Genomic DNA, 15,750 nt, shown 5'->3' on the forward strand with positions numbered 1-15,750 from the left:
TTACCTTTGTCATATCAGGAAGTTTTAAATATAGTGATGAAGGGCTCAAGGGATCCTCATATTAGAGATATGACTGACTTATTTAATTGTACCAAACATTTCAAGGACTGTGGACTGGTTAATACCACTTCTGTTCTCGGCAAGCTGATAGACCATTTAATAGAGGCTAAAGTCATTGAACACATGAGCTGGGGATAATCTTTTGAGTCAAGTGGCATTAGATAGTCCTGAAAAGATGATGGATCCCATTTCACCTGGCTTTTCAGTATTCTTCAAAGGCTGAGTCATGGTTAGATGAGCAAAACAGGAGATGTACCGTCACCCATATCCTAGACAAATCAGAAATAGAACTCTGAGGTTTGGGGAGAACAGGGCCCTAAATTACTTGAATATACTCTTCATTTTCATATGTGAACACGAGTTTTTTTCTAAGTATAAATCATTTTAGCATGTTTTTGCACCACTGACCCATATCTGTAAATTAGACAATCATCAAGAAATAATTTGATTATGAAGAATTAAAAAACTATACTCTTAAGGGCACAAGAAATGTTAAGAAATTGTATGGAAGAATCTCATCCAAGACACTGGAAACAGGGAAAAATGAAGATGATTTGATTACTGAGTTATATATAGAAATATTTAGCAGAACAAAACAGAGTCGTATGCAGCTGTTTAGAAGGAAAGTGCTACAGCAGAAGCTGTTCTTAGTCTCTGCCGAGGTAGAGGAGCATTATCCTTCTTAATGGTTGTAAAAATTAATTCCTACAAAGTAGAATTTTTATTGCTGAAAAAAATTGGCTCTGCAGTTTTCGTTATGTTTAGACTGATTCAGGAAGAATCTGTTATTCAGACTTCAGCACCTACTGAAAGCATATAATACTTTCTCAGCTTTAAAGCTGTTCTGAAATTACACAAGTAACTCCAGTGTGTGAAACCCCTATATTCTTTTCTAACTGCAGAAAGCTTCCTTTGATATAACTTGTGTTTTTAACTCTTATGAAAGATAACTTTGTTTATCATATCTAAGATCTCATATTCTACTCTTTGTAGCTGTTGAGAAAGCCTCTTGCTTTCTAGTCTCACATGCTTAATAGAGGACTCAGAAGCCGTTTAGAGTGCCCACTAAGTATGCTTGTAGATATACTTATGTTAACCTGTCAAATATTATCATTGGCTCTTGGCAAATAAATGTTCTTGGTGCAAAATATAGTGATATTTTATTCGTGTTTGAATAAATAAAACTTGTCTGAAGATCAGAGAAGCAAAGTAGCCAACCACTAGAGAGCTCTTACCTCTATGACATCTCCAGACTGAAAAGAGCGAGTTCCTGTCTCATTCCACCTTATATCCTCTCTAGTGCTAGTATTGAAAGCATGCACCACCACCTCCCAGCCTCTGTGGCTAACTAGTGTGGCTGCTGGGATTAAAGGTGTGTGCCACCATTGCCCGACCTGTGTGGCTGATTAGTGTGACTAACTTTGCACTCTGATCTTCAGACAAGCCTTTTTATTAAAACACAAATAAAATATCACTAGAGTAAAATCTTTTCCTAACTTACCATAATTAAGATGAAAATATATATTTAAAATAAAGCCTTTTTCTTTTTTTGAGACAGCTAAATATATGACCCCCAAAGGAAGTAACCAGTGACAGGGCTCAATAGATGGGGGCTCGTACCTCTTATTCTCTATCAAGGTGTCATTTAGCACTTTGGTCAAAGAAAATAACTTGTGAAGGCAGCATTTTGTGTTATTAAACCTTGACTTCCTTATAGCCGTGTCAAAGTTGAACACACACTGGGGAAAACTATAAACATTCTATAATATTTAAATATTCTATAGTATTTAAAATGTTGAAACCTTTCTGAAAATGAATTAAAATATCAGTAAGTATAATTAAATATCTTAAATGGCAAAATAATATCATTTCTTACATTCCATCAACCAAGAGTGATAAAACTTTTAGCAGCATTGCCTTCTGCTGGTAAGACAAGGCAGACCTCAGTATGTACCAGCTGCCTCCCACACCCTTGTGACTTGAGATGGAGTTGGGGCAGATGACCTTGCAATGATTAGTGGGCAAGAAAAGGGCCAGCCAGCTGGGAAAGGAATAGAAGACAGCAGGAAGAGATCAGAAACCTAATGGCCAGGTGGGCACAGGTGGTGGTCTGGATTCATTAGTCCATCTCTATTTTCTCTCAAGGGTCTTTAACACAGTGCTCTTTGTCTCATCACCCCAACTCATCTCAGTGTTCCTTCATTACAGGACTTCTACCCTATTGGACTCTGTGTTGGTATGATTCCCCCTTCCCTCCTACAGATGAATAAACTCAGTTGACGTTGCCTGTTTGCTGAATCTTTTGATGGCCCAGAGCTGCTAGTTAATCCTAATGAGACCTTTCCTTCACTTACTGTACTTTTTAATGCCAGAGTTTATGTTTGGCTCCTTTAAATCTTTTTATTAATATTCCGTAGCTGGTGATGCATCAGTTTGGCTCAAAACTCAGTATATAGCCCCTAATGGCCCAAATTCGTGGTCATCCTCCTGCCTCAGCTTTCAGATTGCTGGGACTGTGGACATGGAGCACCATGCTCAGCTATCTCCTTTTGTTCTATAAACATCGTTCATTTATTTTAGTTCTTTGAGCACATTTAAAGAGTTAGAGGATCATTCTACCAAGTCTTGTATATAGGTTCTCTCAACTATAGTTTTTATTAGTGGTCTCTTTTACTGGATGTGGTTACTGTGCTTCTTAGCATGCTGTGAAATTAAATCCCTAAAATTTAATATTATGATGCAGAAACTGTGCATCAGGTTCCTTCCACACCTCAGGTTTGTAGCTGCTTTTCTTTGTGTAGTAGTTTTTGTTGTGCTGTTTTTGTACTGTTTCTGTCTGTGACTGTTGGAGTTTGTTTCCTAGGTAAAAGCAGTGAGCTAGTGATTGGACTGTAATTTCCTTAAAACACAAACAGCTCTCAGTGTTTGCAGTCAGACTCCGTTGACATTAGCAAGCAGTTTACAACTCTGCCTTAACCTTTATTTCCTGTTTGTGAAGTGCCTGAAGGCCCACCAGAGGGAAGTTGAAGGTTATCTGAGGTCTGTGCAGGGCTTACAGTCAGCCCCTGTGAGATAACTTCCTCACAAACTGCAGCTGACTTGCTTGCAAGTAGAGGGCATAGGAAATCATCTGTTCCTCAAACTGTTTGCAACAGCAGCATAGAAGGTAGCTTGCCAGCATTGATTAGTAGAAGTTAGTGATTGGAAGTTAATTTTATACTCTTGAAAGCAAGGGGGCGGACGCGGTGCAGATGCGAACTTATATTTTTTGATGGTCCAAACTTGAAACAGTGAAGCCCTAACTGAGAGCAGATTGTCCCACTACAACTAATTCAAGTAGGTGTTTTGGTGGCTGGCCTGCAGAGTAGTAGACCTTTTGTTGGCGAGGTCCCTGGCGAACGGGGAGCCTGGTCCTGTTCCTGAAGACCCTCCTAAGTGGTGAGAGTGTTCTTGACCCGCGGGACCCAGGAAATGGAGCAGGGGCATTCCCTGACCTCCTTGACTCCTGGTCACCCTGCAGGGGGCTGCTGCTCCTCCTCTGCTGCGACCTCTCTCTCCCTGGCCCATCCCAGCTTGTGCCCAGAGGCTTCCTTCCTTCTTGAAAGCAAGGGTTTTTTTTTTTGTTTGTTTGTTTTGAGGTGTGTGTGTGTGTGGGTGTATTAGACTATACCTCTGAGGCAGAATTTCAGATTTTATTCAGCCGTATATTATTAACATAAGTTTTTAAATTATTAAATGTGAATGACCTAAGTCACTGTTGCTAACAGATGTCCATATTAAATCCCACAATCCTATTTGTACACTTAAGTTACCTTAACCAATTTCAGTTGTAAATGGGAGCTTTTTTGTTGAATTTCTTTATCATAACTATTCAGACTGTGTTTGTAATTAAAATATTATTCACATGCTATAAAAGTGACCCTTTTAAAGCACACAATTCATTATGCTTTTTATCACACTGAAAGTTGTATAGCCATTATTACTGCTGAATCCCAGAACATCTTCATGTCCTGTAAAACAAGCACCTTGTCCATTGGTAATCATTCTCAGTCCCTGGTAACCACTAACACATGCCATTTTTCTGACTGTGTTTTTCTGAACATTTGATATCTAAGTGAGAGTATCTGGCCTTTTCTAACTGACCTCTTTTATTTTGCACAATGTTTTAATAATTTATTTCATATCAGTTTGTTTGATTTGTATAGTTGAATAACATGCCAGTGTATATACCATCAGTTTTTCAGTTACCAGTCAAAAGATCATCTATCTCTACCTTGATTATTATAGTCAAGGCTGTTAACAACATTAGTGCACAAATTTTTGTATGAACATATATTTTTGTTCCATAACTCCTAGAAATGATACTAACAGGTTATATGGTAACTCTAATATTTTAAGTATATATGTCAGTTTGCTTTCTCGTCTATTTTAAATTGAGATAGACTTCTGTCATTTTCACCCCTGCCTTCCCCTCTCCACCTGCTCCCATCACCCGTCTCAAGGTGATAGCCTCATTTTCTTTGATTATTATTGTTACAGACGTGTGCATGTATCCCTGGGAGGACAAATTCTTCTTTTGCAGCTGTCATTAGTTGTCCATAGTCCTTCATCTAGGAGCAGGACCTCATGAGATTGTCCCTCTTCCATGTTATCATGTCCACCAATGCTGCTGCTGTCCATAGTCCTTCGTCCAGGAACAGGACCTCATGAGATTGTCCCTCTTCCATGTTATCATGTCCACCAATCTGCTGCTGTTCCAGTCTTGCTTATGCATCCATTTCTAGGAGGATGGTTTTAAGACTTCTTGGTATTCTGGCCCTTACAGCCTTTCTGACCCCTCTTTTGAGGCGTTTCCTGAGTTGTAGGTGCCTGAACTGTGACGAAGGATGTGTCTGTTGAAACTGGACTCCCCACCACTTGTTGCTTTCTGCACTGTGTCCCATTCTGCTTTTCTGTGATGGTCTCTGTTTGCTGGAAGAGGCTTCCTTGATGAGGGTGGTAGTACACTTATATCTGAGGATTAGTAGGGCTCCACTTCAATTCCTAGAAATGATATTGACAGCTTATATGGTAACCTGAATTTTCAAAACCTGCCAGGTTGTTTTCTAAAGAAGCACATTTTGGAAAAGTAGGTTTGAAGTAAAGAACTCCACCTTGGGCGGGAGCAGGATTGAGGCAACAAATTCCACAGGAGTGAGACTGAACCAGCTCCCTAGGACGAAGTGGGCCTGAAGAAGCAAGCTCCATGGGAGCAGAAGCCAGGAGCCAATCCAGTCCCGGGACACTGGCGGATCAGGATTGAGCCAGTGACCTGGTCCAGAGACAGCGAACTCCACTGGAACAGGTACAGGGGAGAAACCACTGAGCAAGTGAGCCAGAACCAGGGACCCCCGAAGGTTCAGATGTGAATCTGGGACCTTCAAAGGAGTAGACCTAAGCCAGGACCCCTGTGGGTCTGGGCATGAGTTTAGGATCTCCCAGGAACTAGGCCTGAGGCAGGACCTCAGCCAGTCTGAATGTGAATCTAGGACCTCTGAGGGAGTAGGCAGGAATCAGAGATCTCTGTGGGACCAGGCATGAGTCTGAGACCTCAGAGGAAGTAGGCCTGAGCCAGGACCTCTGCGGGTCTGGGCATTGGTCCAGGATATCAAAGGGAATAGGCAGGAAACTGGAACCTGTGCAGGTCTGAACATGAGTCTGGGACCTCTGATGGAGTAAGCCTGAGCCAGTTCCTCTGTGATTCTGGGCGCACCAGAGCCTGGGAACTCTGAGGCAGTAGACCAGAGCCAGGAAACTTTGCAGGACCAACTCTAAGCCAGGAACTTCTGCAGGAGGGGATTCAGACCAGGATTTATAGAAACAGGGCAAAGTCAGCAACCTAAGTCAAAGTAGGCCTGACACAGCAAACTCTAAGTGAGCAGAGCAAAGCACAGGAGCACTGAGTTCTCTCCAGGAACATGGAGTAACCAACAGTGTAACTAGAACTGTGGAACTGACTGTACCATGAGGAACAACCATCTGAGCTTTGAATGTAGGGTAAAGGGAACAATCCTGCATTGCTAGTAGGAATGCAAGCTGGTACAGCCACTTTGGATGTCAGTGTGGCGATTTCTCAGAAAATTAGGAAACAACCTTTCTCAAGACCCAATAATACCACTTTTGTGTATATATCCAAAGGATGCTCAATCGTGCTACAAGGACATGTGCTCGACTATGTCCATAGCAGCTTTGTTTGTCATAGCCAGAACCTGGAAACAACCTAAATGCCCCTCTACCTTAGAGTGAATGAGGAAAATGTTACATTTACACAATGGAGTACTACACAGCAGAAAAAAATAACGACATCTTGAATTTTGCAGGAAAATGGATGGAGCTAGAAAACATTATTTTGAGTGAGGTAACCCAGACACAGAAAGACAATTATCACTCATAAACATAAAACAAAGAAAGCCAGCCTACAAATCACAATCCCGGAGAGCTTAGACAACAATGGAGACACTAAGAGAGACTTACGTAGATCTAATCTACATGGGAAGTAGGAAAAGACAAGATCTCCTGAGTAAATTGGGAGCATGGGGACCTTCGGGGAGGGTTGAAGTGGGGAGGGGAGAGGTAGGGAGGGAAGCAGAGAAAAATGTAGAACTCAATAAAAATCAATTTAAAAAAAACTAAAAAAAAAGCACATTTTGCTTTTATAGTGTTTGTTTCAAGTCAGTGAAGCCAAAGCAATGGCCTTAGGAGTTCAATCTTTGCACAAAACTGCCGGTGCAGTTTGCAGGGAAAGTGTTTACGTGGGGACAATTGGAATCCTTTCTTTCGGGAACTCTCCAGGACTCCTTCACCACTGTGCTCTTCAGAAGGAGTCATTGCTGATTCTTCACCATAGCTCCCACCCTTCTGTTTATTATGCTTTGAATTGTTCTGAATTAACAAAACCGCCCCCCTATTCACAATCAAACTCTCCCAAAACAGATAGACACAGAGTTGTTTCACTTCTTAGTAGTGTCGCTTTGGGGCTAGCTACCTTTTTGAAAAAAACTTGAATTCTTTCTCTGTGAATGAGATTGTACCCACCTCTAGGTGTTTCTGAGTTAGCATTGGATCCTGTTCAGAAAGACATTGGCCTAGTACTTCTGAGTGCTCAATGGATATTAATTATTGCTGTTTAGGTTTTTAATAACAAGAAATTTTTTTGGAAAAATGTTTTTAGAAGGTGAAATGAACTTTATTTTAACTAACAACCAGATTATTTAGGAAATGAAGTCATTTATAATAAAATCTTTTTTTAAAGTGAAGAAAGGATGGGGGATGACTGTAAAATGGCAATTGAAATTATTCTTTGAAAAAACTTTGTGTGTGAGTGTTTTACGTGGATTTATAACTGTGCACCACATGCATTTCTACAGAGACCCAGAGAGGGTGTTGTGTCCTCTGGAATGGGCGTTAGAGACAGGTGTGAGCTGCCATGTAGATACTGGCAATTAAACCTGGATCCTCTGGAAGAGCAGCCAGTGCTCTTAACTGCTGAGCCATCTCTCCAGCCCTTGAAATTATTTTCATAATTTTCATTTATATTTGGTATGTATTAAATCAAAGTACTTTTTCTTTTCTTTTCCTAAAGCAAATTATGTTTAAACAAAGACTTTTTAAAGGCTAAAATAGAATGCTAAACAAAATCATCATCCCTGTTAGCACTCAAACTATCTTTTAAATAAGAATTGAGAAAACCTTTCCAGAATGTTTGGAAAATATTTGATTGCACAATATGGTGTCAACTGTCACATTTCCCTTTATTTTATTTTGTTTTTTATAACTAATAATCAAATAAAGTTATTTTTCTAGTAATATTTTCCCATAAGGCAGTGCCTCAAATGCATTGCAGATAAAATAATGACAATAAAATGCAAAAATTAAACAAACACATGTATGAACAATTGGAGACAAAACTGAAAATAGCCAAGAAAGTTTCTGAGGTGTTTGATAAGAAGAATACCTTTGTACTCTGTCCTAAGTAAGCTGCCCCGTCATTTCATCTGGGCGTCTTGGTAAGCACTGGATGGTTTCCAGCATCAGAAGCTTTAGAGCTGGGGCAGGGTCAGGGTGTTGATAATCAAGATTGGTCTGGTGTAAGGTTTTCAACCAGAGCACCACTGACATTTTAAATTAGTAATCTTGGCTATGGGGGCTGTGCTGTGCACTGTAGGGTACTTGGAGCATCTCTCCCTGACCAGCAGCAGTGCTTTAGTCTTCTGAGAGCATGTGCAGCACTCAAGGACATTGCGTAGGTGTGGAATCATCATTTCAACAACAGATTGAGAGCTTGTAGTAATGTCTTATCTAATGCGAGTTTTCAAGAGAACATAGAACATGTCTTAACTGATTTGCCCACAGCCCCATTTACAAAGGGCAGCTTGCAGGGCGGAGCAACACTTTATTCCCCTTGCTCAACTGTGCCATTTTCCAGGTTGGAAGTTGAGGCCTACGAAGGTTACATGACTCGCCCAAAGGCTCTGCATTACCTAATTGCTAAGTGATCAGCTGCCTGTCTTTTACTCCTGTTATAGGCCCTAGAAAGAAAGTAATTTGTAGAAGAAGTGAATGGTGGCCCAGCAACTATGGCATGGTGCAGTCATAGTGTGGAAGTGGGGCAGCCAGGATGCCCAGAGAACTTCTAGCAAGAGCCTTTCAACTGAGTTCTATAGAGACCTGAGACTGCCTGAGCAGGTGTCAGCTGACAGACTGGCTGAAGAACCTGACTTTGTGTTTCAGTGCTTAGTAATGGAAGCTAGGAACTGAATGTTGTGTAAACTGAGGACCACTTCATGGTATAGCTAAGGGGAGGTTTCACTGTAGATACAGGAGCGGGGGCAGCCAGAGACATCAGAGAGAGTGCAGAGCAGAGACAGAAAGAAGGAGCCTGAACACAGACAGTAGACTGGACACATCCAGAGACGTGGAGATGTACAACGGATACTTGTGATACTGAAGGAAGGAGCCTGGAGCCTGCATGAGTTTAGGTATGTTAATATTCTGTCAGTGATAGGGAAATGACTCTTTTTGGTCAAGGGGAACTAACTTCACAAGTTTCTGAGGAATGCTGGCTTTTCATCGACTGCTGGGAATCCTCCTGTAGTCTAGGTTGAACCCATTTCTGGATATTTGACCTGCCTTTTGTGTTGGCAGAAACTGCCTGTTCTGTTCCCAGCCGCCCAGACCTGAAATAATCACACAGAAACTGTATTATTACAACACTGCTTGGCACAGCACTTGTGGTAAGAGGAACGAGGAGATGGAGGTGTTGAAGCTGAGCAGAGGGAGAAGATGGCTCGGATAATGATAGGAAGGACAGGGGGACTTGGCAGTCAGTGGCCTACTCCCTACTAGGGCTTTCTCAGAGAGTGTAGATACTACTGCAGTTGAGATTTGTTGATTCCTGAAAATCAAGGTGGACTAGAACACTCTCCTCTCTGTAAAAACAACATCTTTCCAAACCCTGGTGGACAGGAAAAGAGAATTCTCCTGTGACGACAGTCAAGAATCAGTGTGCCTTTGGAAGAGGAGGGGAGAAGGTGGGGCGGGAGGACAACTCGAGGGGACAGAATAGTCAAGATGGAGGAAGGACAGAGATGAGAGCAAAGAAAAAGATATCTTGATTGAGGGAGCCATTGTGGGGCTAGCAAGAAACCTGGCACTAGACAAATTCCCAGGAATCCACAAGGATGACCCCAGATAAGACCCTAAGCAATAGAGGAGAGGGTGCCTGAACTGGCCTTGCCCTGTAGTCAGATTGGTGAATATCTTAAATATCACCATAGAACCTTCATCCAGCAACTGATGGAAACAGAGGAAGAGACCCGCAGAGGAGCACTGGGCTGAGCTCCCAAAGTCCAGTTGAAGAGTGGGAGGAGTGAGAATATGAGCAAAGAGGTCAAGACCATGATGGGGGCACCCACTGAAACAGTTTACCTGAGCTAATGGGAGCTCACCAACTCCAGCCGGACTGGTCCCTCTGAATGTGGTTGACAGTTGCATGGCTGGGACGGGGATTTATTTCTACTGCTTGTACTGGCTTTTTGGGAACCCGTTCTCTTTCAATGGATACCTTGCTCAGCCTAGATATAGTAGGGAGGGCCTTGAACCTTCCCCAAAGCAATGTGCCTTACCCTCTCTGAAGAGTGGATGAGAGGGATGGTGTGTGTGTGGGAATGGAATGAGGGGAGGGAGAGGGAACTGGACTTGGTATGTAAAATGAAAGAAAATAGTTTGTGTGCCTTCACAAAGTCATGCAAAAACCTTGGAGTCACCTTGGAATGCAGACTCACTTTGTGATTATTCTATTGCAACCCTGGGCTTCATCACAGCTACCACATAAAAATCAAGTTTGGTGGCATAATCTGTAAATCCCTGTACTGGGGAGGTAGAGGCAGGGGGATCAGCAGCTCCAGATCTGTCTCAGCTACATGGAGGCCAACCTCTGCTACTTGAGACCTGGACTCAATAAATAACATAAAACAAACAACAACAACAACAAAAAAAAACAAGCCATAACAAACACCGCCCAAACTGGTATGAAACTAAGATCATTGGCTCTTGTCCTAATTTCAGTGTATCGATGTGCCTGCTGGCTGGTGATACATTGGTGGAATAGGCATTACAAGCTTTTCCAGTCTCCCTGAAATCTTAGTGGTCTGAGGAAGCTGAGTCCCTATGGAACTTGAAAGGAGGAGCTTCTTTGTACTTCCTGGCATAGGGGTCTTGGTGCAAAGGAGCCAGTCGACAACTGGTGTGCGTGCAAAGGAGCCAGTCGACAACTGGTGTGCGTTTCTACACTGTGGCCTGGCAAGGCCCCTGGGGTCTTGCAGCATTCTTTGTAGTCACCTCCTTAGACTGCTCAAGGGCAGCAGGAGACTTCTCACAGGCCCTTAGGGACTGTTAGAGGACTTGACTGCTATAGCAGATTCATGTGACTTGGGGTTAGGGCATCCTTTTCTTGTCAAAGTCTGCGCAGAACATTGTCTCCTGAGGGAGGGACTTCCCGTTTGTTCCCTTTCTTACAGGCTAAAGGACATTACTGTAGATAAGTATGCCTTAGATTACTTCCCCATTGGATCTGAGGAAGGAACCCCTGATTCCTGGTTTCTCTCTCTCGTTGAGTAGATGGAACATCCAGATCTTCAAGATTTCTTCAAAACTGAAAGAAAATAATGGGACTCCTACAGAGCAAAGCTAGTATTGGGAACAGCTGTGTTTGAGTAGTTCTTAATTGTTATTTATTCTATCTGCAACTCTAAAGCCCACAAACGTATGAATAGGATATTTGCTGATCCGATCCCTGTTTTGGTCAGAACTGCTATAAAAAAGAGAGCCACAATGTTCTGTTTTCTTAAACTCCCAAGGCTTCGCCACAGTTCACTTTTCTCCTTTGAAACGGCCTCTTTCAGCCTCCGTCCCTTTCTAAGAAACTGAACTGAGAGAAGAAAACAAGTGATACTGCTGTCAATTCCCATATATGTGTATGGATATATACGTGTGCGGGTGTGTATGTGTGTGTGTGCATCTGTGTGTGAGCATCCGTGTATATGTGTGTGTGCGCATGTCTGTGTGTGAGTGTGTATGTGTGTGTGCATCTATGTGAGTGTGTGCGCGTCTATGTGAGTGTGTGTGTGTCTATGTGAGTGTGTGCGCGTCTATGTGCGTGTGTGTGTGTGTCTATGTGAGTGTGTGCATCTGTGTGAATGTGTGTGTGTGTGTGTGTGTGTGTGTGAGTGTGTGTATTCTGCCAGGATTTCCAATTATTGTTCTAATTGTTTTATGAACTATCAACTAGAAGCATATGAGACACTGTAAGACTGTTTTTAGTATCACTTTGGGATTAGTAATCTTTTTGTCAGAACAGGAGTGTTATTTCAGTTGTTGGTTTCATCAGAGCACTGCTGAAGTGTTCTTCTCATTAAAGGGTTTTGGAATGGCCATTATTCTTTCCACATATTTTGGATTCTACTCAATTTGGGTGTCTTTTCAATATGACATGGCAATTAAATTTAGCATTTGGTTTAGTGGTACTTATTTTCATCATGGGGTTTAAGCAGGATGTTTCATAGTAATCTGTTTAAGAATTGTCATTCTTTCCTTGCAGTTTATTTTTGGGGACAGTTTTTTTTCTCCAGCCTTCAGCTGGTATGTATAACAGCATGATGCATATGCAATACAGAGTCAGAATTAGGAGACAGAAGAGATCTAAAGCTATTTCCTCATTGTCCGTAGCAGTAAGATTTAGGAAAGTCAAGCCTCAGGCATGCACTATGACTCCATCCATTACTTTAACCCACTACTAGTGAAGAAGAATAATATGCCTATTTTTATTGAACCATAATGGACATCATCCATGCTAACCAAAAGGTCCGAGAAGCTCTCAGAATGAGTTTCTCTTATTTCTTCCTTTTGTCTCTTTCAGTCCTCCTTTTTTTTTGTAGTACTGTGAACTCCAGTGGCACAATTTATAATTAGTACCTGTCAGCTGTTTCACAGTCTGACTTTCCTTTAAGGTTGATTCCAGCACCACTGTCTGCTAGAAACTGTTCTAGTGTTTTATTGTTTTCAAGAAAGTGAATGTCCTTAAGTATTGGTAGGAAATGGGGACACTTTATAGTGGCTGCTGCTCGCATCACTGTGATGACAGACTGAGAAAGAGAAGAAAGCAGAACCAAGAGAGAAAGTACCCCTGTTTCTACCCTCAAAATCGATGGAAAGGAAGGCACTGCTGCTTCTGCCTCTGGGCAGCTTATTCAAGAACCCTGGAAGCTTTTGTTTTGTTTGTTTTTGGAGGGAGGCGGGAAATTAGTTTTTGAGATTTTCCTAGGAAGGTTTTATTAGATATATGTGCTTAGTTAGATAAAAACCTAAAGCAAGCTACTTTTGAATTATTGGTATACTAGCAAGACTAAACTAACTGAAGATGAAGCAAGGAAAAGTCTTTCTTTCCCTCTCTGCCAGTCACCCAGCCTCTGCCTTCCAGTGATAGCCGCTACATAAGCACATATTCAACGCAGCATATTTCAGTTTTGCTTAAAAAATACCTTTATTCTGTTTCTTGAGTTAGTTTGTGAAGATGGCTGCACAGTTCCCCACTGTATGGATGTGTGATATCTTTTTTTTTTTTTGCAGTTGGACAGTGTAATTTTTTTTAACATTTTTTTTATTGATAAAAGAAGAATAAAGGAAAAAAAAACAAATTTCCACCTCCTCTCAGCCTCCCCTTTCCCTCCCCCTCCTCCCACTCTTCTCCCCCTCTCTCTCCAGTCCAAAGAGCAGTCAGGGTTCCCTGCCCTGTGGTAAGTCCTAGGTCCTCCCCCCTCCGTCCATATCTAGGAAGGTGAACATCCAAACTGGCTAGGCTCCCACCAAGCCAGCAGATTGCGTGGGATCAAAACTGCGTGCCATTGTCCTTGGCGTCTCATCAGCCCTCATTGTTCGTCATGATCAGAGAGTTCAGTTTTATCCCATGCTTTTTTTGGTAATAGTCCAGCTGGCCTTGGTGAGCTCCCAGTAGATCAGCTCCACTGTCTCAGTGGGTGGGTGCACCCCTCGTGGTCCCGACTTCTTTGCTCATGTTCTCCCTCCTTCTGCTCCTCATTGGGACCTTGGGAGCTCAGTCCAGTGCTCCAGTGTGGGTCTCTGTCTCTATCTCCATCCATCGCCAGATGAAAGTTCTAAGATGATATGCAAGATATTCGTCAGTATTGCGCTAGGATAGGGTCATTTCAGGTTCCCTATCCTCAGCTGCCCAAGGAACTAACTGGGGACCTCAGCTTGGGCACCTGGGAGCCCCTCTAGGGTCAATTCTCCTGCCCACCCTAAAGTGGGTCCCTTAACTAAGGATTGTGGTTCCGTGCTCCCCTATCCAACCTTCCTTTATCCCGATCCTCCTATTTCCCCAAGTCCCCCCTCCTTCCCTTCTACCTTTTCTCTCCCCATCTCCCCTTACCCCCTTCCCACCCCACCCCCAAGATCCCACTTTTCTCCCCGGCAATTTTGTCTACTTCCCTTATCCAAGAGGATAACGATATGTTTTTCCTTGTGTTCACCTTCTTACTTAGCTTCTTTAGGTTCGCCAATTGTAGATTCTGTGACCCCTATTTATGGCTAGAAACCAATTATGAGTGAGTACATCCCATGTTCTTCTTTTTGGGTCTGGGATACCTCACTCAGGATAGTGTTTTCTATTTCCATCCATTTGCATGCAAAATTCGAGAAGTCATTGTTTTTTACCGCAGCGTAGTACTCTAGTGTGTATATATTCCATACTTTCTTCATCCATTCTTCCATTGAAGGGCATCTAGGTTGTTTCCAGGTTCTGGCTATTACAAATAATACTGCTATGAACATAGTTGAACAAATGCTTTTGACATGTGATAGAGCATCTCTTGGGTAGATTCCCAAGAGTGGTATTGCTGGGTCCAGGGGTAGGTTGATCCCGAATTTCCTGAGAAACCGAAACACTGACTTCCACAGTGGTTGCACAAGATTGCATTCCCACCAGCAATGGATGAGGGTACCCCTTCCTCCTCAGCCTCTCCAGCAAAGGCTATCCTTGTTGTTTTTGACTTTAGCCATTCTGACAGGTGTAAGATGGTATCTCAAAGTTGTTTTGATTTGCATTTCCCTGATTGCTAAGGAAATTGAGCACGACCTTAAGTATCTTTTGGCCATTTGAAGTTCTTCTGTTGAGAATTCTCTGTTCAGTTCAGTGCCCCATTTTTTAATTGGGTTAATTAGCATTTTAAAGTCTAGTTTCTTGAGTTCTCTATATATTTTGGAGATCAGACCTTTGTCTGTTGCGGGGTTGGTGAAGATCTTCTCCCAGTCAGTAGGTTCCCTTTGTGTCTTAGTGACAGTGTCCTTTGCTTTACAGAAGCTTCTCAGTTTTAGGAGGTCCCATTTATTCAATGTTGCCCTTAATGCCTGTGCTTCTGGGGTTATACCTAAGAAGCGATCACCTGTGCCCATCTGTTGTAGGGTATTTCCCACTTTCTCTTCTATCAGGTTCAGTGTTTTCGGGCTGATAATGAGGTCTTTAATCCATTTGGACTTGAGTTTTGTGCACGGTGATAGATATGGGTCTATTTTCATTCTTCTACAGGTTGACATCCAGTTGTGCCAGCACCATTTGTTGAAGATGCTTTCTTTCTTCCATTGTATACTTTTAGCTCCTTTATCGAAAATGAGGTGTTCATAGGTTTGTGGGGTAAAATCCGGGTCTTCTATACGATTCCATTGGTCGACTTCTCTGTTTTTATGCCAGTACTACCCTGTTTTCATTACTGTAGCTCTGTAATAGAGTTTGAAGTCAGGGATGGTAATGCCTCCAGAAGATCCTTTATTGTATAGGATTGTTTTGGCTATCCTGGGTTTTTTGTTTTTCCATATAAAGTTGATTATTGTCCTCTCCAGATCTGTAAAGAATTTTGATGGGATCTTGATGGGGATTGCATTGAATCTATAAATTGCCTTTGGTAGAATTGCCATTTTTACTATGTTGATCCTCCCAATCCAAGAGCAAGGGATGTCCATCCATTTTTTGGTATCCTCATCAATTTCTTTCTTCAATGCCTTAAAGTTCTTGTCAAATAGATCTTTCACTTCCTTGGTTAGGTTTACCCCAAGATATTTTATGCTGTTTGTGGCTATCGT

General features: G+C 42.2%; 1 protein-coding gene across 1 annotated transcript in view; it reads left to right on the forward strand.

The window, feature by feature from the left end:
• Plcl2 (phospholipase C like 2) overlaps positions 1–15,750 on the forward strand; it is a 192,686-nt gene that overhangs the window by 40,082 nt on the left and 136,854 nt on the right. The window lies entirely within an intron of this gene.

This window comes from Microtus pennsylvanicus, chromosome 7, assembly GCF_037038515.1.
Source record: "Microtus pennsylvanicus isolate mMicPen1 chromosome 7, mMicPen1.hap1, whole genome shotgun sequence".
Lineage (NCBI taxonomy): Eukaryota > Metazoa > Chordata > Mammalia > Rodentia > Cricetidae > Microtus > Microtus pennsylvanicus.